Source organism: Centroberyx gerrardi, chromosome 22 (assembly GCF_048128805.1).
Source record: "Centroberyx gerrardi isolate f3 chromosome 22, fCenGer3.hap1.cur.20231027, whole genome shotgun sequence".
NCBI lineage: Eukaryota > Metazoa > Chordata > Actinopteri > Beryciformes > Berycidae > Centroberyx > Centroberyx gerrardi.
In genome coordinates, this window is record NC_136018.1 from 5,939,160 (window position 1) to 5,946,486 (window position 7,327).

Sequence of the window (7,327 nt, forward strand, 5' to 3'; positions counted from 1 at the left end):
ATAAACACATGCTGACGCACTCAATTGCCAGATATTATAGACCTCTAGCTCAAGCAGATCAGGCTACTGCTGTGGTGTGTGTGTGTGTGTGTGTGTGTGTGTGTGTGTGTGTGTGTGTGTGTGTGTGTGTGTGTGTGTGTGTGTTCGTTAGCATTGCAGGTGCTGGGTCTTTAGGATAATGGCGGAAATCCAACTTCATAGTGTGTGTGTGTGCATGTTGAGCATGTGTGTGAGAGTGGCAAATTAACAACAGCCATGGACCAAATGCTGTTAAAATTTGTCTTTGGCTGCTCTTACAGCCACTTTGGCCGGTAACCAGGCTTCATTTACAGGTTCCTCTCTGTTCCAAAAAACAGTTTAACTGATAAAATGTAAAAGATTCAATTAGCGGGTGAATTTTAGAACACACACTGTGGCAGATGGGCAAACATGTTTCCTATTCGTGTATCTCTGTGTGTGTGTGTGTGTGTGTGTGTGTGTGTGTGTGAGACATCTCTTACTCAGTGGCTCAGCTGTAAGCTCTTGTAGTCAGGCAGTTGTATGCGATGCTGAGCGCATGACAACACTAAAGCAGCTTACAAAAAAACGCAAAATGCAAACATGCAACACTCCACTGTTTTATAATAAAGTGAGATTTGGATCATTCTCATCTCATAAGTACTGGTGATCTGTGGTTATTTCATAAATGTCTTGAATACAAACACAAGTCTCTCTCTCTCTCTCTCTGTCACTCTCAGGACTTGAAACGTAGGAAACTTTTTTTTGGTCTTTTTAAGTCGCTAGAAAACAGTATTTTGATGGTGTTTTGCTTCAGTAATTCGACGTGTTAAAGTAACCACTGAAAATGCGGCATTTTTCCAGGAAGTAAATGTAATGGTATTTTGATATAAACATGCGAAAAGAGTTCCAGAGTTCAAATAAACCGCTCCAGACATGCTTGGTGTGAACGCGCTCTTATGGTAGATTCAGATCTGGCGTCCCAAGCTACATTGTCGCATTTGTCTCATTTTTTAAATTTTATTTGGCAAATGATCATTCTTGTTAATTGAAATAATTCATCAAGTAATTAGTAATAACTACCTATACGCTGCCTTCCCTCTACTCTGATTGGTTCGCGCTTCATGGCATCATCAGAGAGTGGAAAACAGTTGAAGCCGGCTGAACTTCAGTTTGTAGCTGCGTTTGTCCGACACGCTGCTGCATATTACGCGCTGGCGTTTGTAGCTCATAGTCTGAACTAAGGTTATTATAGTTTTGCATTTTTCATTAGTTTTTATTTTTATTTCGTTTTGACTTTTTGTTTTCAATTTCAGTTTAGTTTTAATTATTTTTTAAAGCGGGTTTGCTAGTTTAGTTTTTATTTTTTGAAAATGCTTAGTTTTAGTTTAGTTTTTATTAGTTTCAGTGTTAGTTTTAGTCTTTTTTTTGTAATATGGGGTATTTGTCAGGGGCGAGATTCAAAAAGGTAAAAAAAAATTGAAAAATAAAAAAAATTGGAAGATAGATTTTATATCCACTCGAAACACTAGGCTTATGTATGAAATAAATTGACAAAGACGAAAACTAAAGACATTTTCTCTATAATTTTAGTTTATTTTAGTTTTGTAAACACACAATACACTTTCAGTTAGTTATCGTTTTTTTGTAAAGCCTTGTTTTTATTTTTATTTCAGTTAACGAAAATGTTTTTTCACACCTAGTTTTCGTTATTTTGTTAGTTTTCGTTAACGATAATAACCTTGGTCTGAACGTACCATTAGTCAACTAGAGCAGTGATTACCAACCTTTTTCATATCAAGGACCTCTAATTTAGTACACATTAGGGCCACGGACTCCCATTTGATGAGATTTTGTCTCTTGAGTTGGACCCAAATCTAAGAAAATAGATCGATAGATACGGTTTTGTCCAGAATTCCACGACTATCCGTATTGTAATTAGAGAGATAAAAGTCAAACTATGACTTCTTGTAAATGAAATAATGGTGAAGTTTAATAACCCTGGAACCCCCTCAAGGACCCCTGGTGGTCCCCGGACCCCACGTTGAGCACCACTGACCTAGAGCCAAATGTGGAGGAGTCTTGTCTCTCGTCTTCCCCTGGGATCAAACCTGTGACCTTTCCATTATGGGACCGCTGGGCCATCACACGCCGCCGCCCCCCGCCCCGCCTCACACACTCACTCAGACACCCGCTCGCTCGGAAATTGACTGGAACTGCATCGCACTGTGGTCCGGCCGCTCGGTGTGATCCCCAGGCAGCAGAGTTCAGCAGCCTGATTCCCCTGGACGCTCAGCCTGCACTTCTCTGCTGCTGGAGTAAGCACTCTGTCACTCACGCTCACTGATTATGCATGGGACACACACACACACACATACATGCACCCTCTGTCTCTGTTTGCCTCTCTCTCTCTCTCTCTCTCTCTCTCTCACACACACACATCAAGAGGGATTTTGAAATTAGGATGTTGTGACCAGGAGGTGTCACCGCATTCCTGCCAGATATATAACCACAAATCGCTTGACATGTTTGCATGTGGTGTTTCTGTGTGTGTGTGTGTGTGTGTGTGTGTGTGTGTGTGTGCATGTGTGTACCGTGTACATGAAACAGCTTACTAAGAGAGGTTATGGACGTGACAATGAACATTTCGTCTGGTGACACGTCAAACATCGCAAGTGACACAAATGACACACTTTGATGGAAAATGCTGTGTTTGCTCTGTTTGTGTGTGTTTATGTCTGAATGTGTGAGCTTATGTAGTTTGTTGTGTGCATCTGGTGTATGCATTGATTGTTTTTTATATGGTGTGAGAGCATAATCACACCATATAAGGTGGAGGTGGAGGCGAAAACCTTGCAAAACAGGCTTTTCACCTGACAAACCCGAACCCTACAAACCTTTCAGGAACTGAGAAAAACAGCCTTGTTTTTAGCTTGATGCCAAGATGTTTTTGGCGTTATCCAACATGTTGTGAAAGGGTTCCATAAGGCCAAGAGTTCGGAGAATTTTCTCACAAACAGAGGATCATCATGTAATCCCTCAGCTGAAGTGAAAAGATGGAAAAAATTCTGAGGTTTTCACATGATAACAGTGATATGAGTAAGTATAATTAATTATGAAAGATCCAAGGTGCAGGCACGTGAATGTCTGTCTCTGAAGGTGCAGTTTTATTTAACATCTGTGTGTTTGTGTTGGAGTCAGCATTGATTTTCCCAGGACTTTCTTTTTCCTGGTTCAGCTCAGCATCGGACTCGCTCAGCCAATCGACTACCAGCTGGAGGCTGCAGCTGCGATAGGTGCGTATCGACCGCTCGGGTCTCACCTGGCAGAGCGGTGATCAAGAGGATGACGAGTCAACAAGTCAATCAACAGCATGGATTGTCTAATTGGACAATGGACCCGCTGATATATCTCACTGCTTCTTCAAGGACTGCGGTGACTCGAAAAAAAAAGTTGATTAACAAAACAGATGTTATGTCACCGTTCGCTGTTACCAAACTGTACTATTTCATGTCTTTTCTCTCTCTCTCTCTGTGTTCTCATTCAGTCTGTAAATAAATATTCTATCAGTAAAGATGTTTTCATTTTCTTAGGACAAGCACCGTGGGGAAAGTATTTCCTTTCGAGCTTTCCATAAGTCGGTGCTACTAATCATTTTGAAAGAGTAGGTGTCACTTTTTTCACATGCCAGATATCTCATTTTGGAGGAAACCTCCTCATTGGCCCGTCAATATCTGCATACATGTGTGTGTGTGTGTGTGTGAGAGAGTAATAGGGTCAGAGCGGGGGAAGGGGAGATGGGGGGGGGGGGGGGGGGGGGGGGGGCAAGAAAGAAACAAGTAGGAACAAATGTCGCTTTTATGAACGACAACACATCTTTCCTGCTACACTTGACAGCTCTGACCTCTGTGGTTTCTGATTGACAGCCTCTAATGAACTCAAGATAGATTGCCATGGTGAGATGTTACACCATAATTAAAATAGATTTCCAATAGGCAGGTGTTGACGCTTATTGCATATAATATAGTACATGCTCTTTTCAGATATGCTCAGGGCATGTTTGTATGTGTGACTATATGTGTGTGTGTGTGTGTGTGTGTGTAGGTGTGTGTGTGTGTGTGTGTGCATGTACATGTGAGTTCACTCAGTCCATGCACTAACATAACAGTCTTGTCTGAATGTGTTTGTATGCGTGGGAGTGAGTGTATTTGTGTGTGTGCATTTGGGTGTGATTGTATGTGCATGTGTCTGTTTCCATGTGCGCGTGTGTGTGTGTGTGTGTGTGTGTGTGTGTGTGTGTGTGTGTACTCATTGTACTGAAGCCACCGGGCCTCTGTGACGCAGATCTGGTCCTGGGATCACGTCGTCCCGTCTTTGTTTTTGGGGTTTGTTGTTGTGTTTCTGCTGAACTGTGATCTTTGAGGGCAGACAGCTTGAAGGCAAATGGGTTGCCAGGTTGTTTGTGCTCCTGCCAAAGTCTGACCAAACGTAATCTGGCAACCACGCCTGACCAGAGCTCTAATGAGTGTACTTGAAATGGTCAACAGCTCTGAGACAATGAGTGACCCAGAGATCCAGACACACACACACTCCCCCCCCAAACACACACACAGGCACAAAAAGTTGAATAATTACACATTTTTGGAATCTCAAAAACTCATAGCGCACAGAAACAGACAACAGCAGTTAACACAAACACACACAATTAAATATCCCAAATTCAAAAACTCATACACTCCCTCTAGAGAAAACAAACATAAAACACACACACACACACACACACACACATCCATCTACCCAAAGGGAGTGTGATTTCAAACATGCCATGAGGTGAGGCCCCTGAGCACAGAATGGATCATTAGGCAGTGTGGACTCGGCACACCGTCCTTGAGCCAAAAATCACCGTCAAACCACACCGGCGGAGGGTGGGTGGGGTGGGGGGGCGGGGCGCTTTCATTTGTAACATAACAAATATTTAACAAGCATTGGCCGTATAATTAATGAGAGCAAATACTTAAACAGACTTTCACGGCACGCATCCTTGAAATAAACAAAAGAAAAAGTCGAGAGTTGAGGCTCCTGAGACGGCCGGCGAGGTTCTGGACCAGAGACAGAAGGGAAGGAGAGGAGGAAAAAAGAAGAGAAGATGATGCCGGCGACAGCGGGAGCCAAGGTTGCAGAGGGACACAACGGGATCCGCAGCGAGAAAAGCGAAAAGCTCTGGAAGACAAGGAGGGAGAACGAGAATAAAGAGAGAATAGAGGTTACAGACAGAGGCAGGAAGTTTGTGTCCCGGCCTGAAGTGGCTTCCTCCTCCTCCTCCTCCTCCTCCTGACCACCTGCTCTGCTTTTGTCAAGATGTAATTAACAACATAATGCTAATAGCTTCGACCCTGTCACTTTGATTTCCCTTATGCGGATCTCTCCGTTTCCTCTCCATGGCAAAATGATCCGTGCCTAGGACAGATGCAGAACGCACTTTGAAATTTGATTTAATTTGATCTGATTTGAGTGCGGGGAGGAAATAATGGGGATAACATATATAAATATTTACAGAGAGAGAGAGAGAGGAGGAGAGAGAGAAAGAGGGACAGAGAGAGAGTGGGAATGACTCATCCTTGAACCGGGGAGGAATCGATTGTGTCAAACGGAGAGGAAAATGTGTTCTCCCCGAGGAGCGGAGGGAAAAAGAGGAGAGGAAAGAGAGGAGGTGAGAAGGGTAGAGACACGAGGAAGAAAGTAAATGGGTTCTCCAACAAAAAAAAAAAACACAATTCTGGACAGTGTCCCAATACACACACACACACACACACACAACACAGAAACACACATTCTATGCACACAAGTAGCATGTGTGTGTGTATGGATTGGTTTTATTGTGAGCGGTGACATAAGGTACCTACTGTGCAGAGACAAGACTCCACTCCTGGCTCTCTGGCGCCGGCTCGTCTTCCTCTCCTTCAGCTCCTCTTCCTCAGGCTCCTTTTTTAGAAGTTGTTTTTGGGTGTTCATATTTGCCTCTTTTTTTTCTCTGAGATCCATCTGAAAGGCTGTGTTGGAGATGCTTCCCTCTAGGAGACCGAAAGACAAAGCAGAGGGTGGCCTGGTGCTTTCTGTACAAGTCATTCTGCATACGTGTGTTTTCCAAATGCTTCGAATTCTCCTCCCTTCTTCTCAGATCCACAAACTCCACACTAATGTGGTTCATGCACCGCTGATTTGAAGTGGGGTATTTGGCCATACATGGCGTTCTGTCCATTGATTTGATTTTCTCATTATGCATATTCAGTTCATTTTGTGTTTGCCTGTTGCCGGTCTTGTTTTCTGCTCTGTGTGTCCGTGTCCAGTTCCCATACATCCAGCCCCTCCTGCTTCAGCTCCGATGATTGGTTTACCTGTTTCCCGCTCTTACCTGTTCCACCTCGTCTCCGCCTCCTCTGCATCATCTACCAGCCAATCTTCTGCCAGCCCATCAAAGCACACCTGTCTCCACTTCTCGTTAGCTAGATGATGTGCATATACCTTGTGTTGTCGGTCAGTCTTTGCCAGTTCGTCCCAGTGTTTTCTACTGTGTGTCGTTCCAGCCTGTTTCCTGGGTTTCTGTAGCCCGTAACTTGTTATGACCTTTTGTCTGCCTACTGGATTCTGTCTCAGCTCACTGTTTTTGTAATGTTGCCTGGATTGTTTGGATTATCTGGTTCTGACTTGGATTTGGACTTTGGTTTTCGGCTCAGTAAAGACCCTTGAACTTTTACCCCTGCCTCTGCCTGGTGTGTTCTGCTTTTGGGTCCTAACTACAAACCTGACAGCGTTTTATTTTGAAATATAATGAGCGTTCTGAGGCCTGATGATTTCGAACGACAGCACTCTGAGCCTTGCTGCAAGGTTTAAATTACACACCGCTAACACAACTTATGCCTGCTGCTCTTTCAACAGATGCTTTCTAAACTAACCTTTTCCCTAAATCTGAAAAATGCTCCTCTAAACTTTAGTTGGATGTCTATTGATGTCTCTGTATATCTCTCGCTATAGTGAGAGAGAGAGAGAGAGAAGTGAATACCATTTGTCATGCTGTTTGTTGTTGGCATCCAGCTGATGCTCTTATCCAGAGCCACTTACAATGTCATCCATCAAAAAAGTTTCCAATCCTGAATCTGTCCTGCAGCTCCTCTCCACTGTACTGGAACAGCCACTGCGGCCTGTAAGGACACTGAAACACAGAGTTAAAATCTTTTAAACTTCTGCTTGCCTGTCTATTCTTTGCGCTTTTTGATGGCTTACGATGGAACTAAATTTGAATTTTCCTCTCAGAGATACAGGTGCAATACAG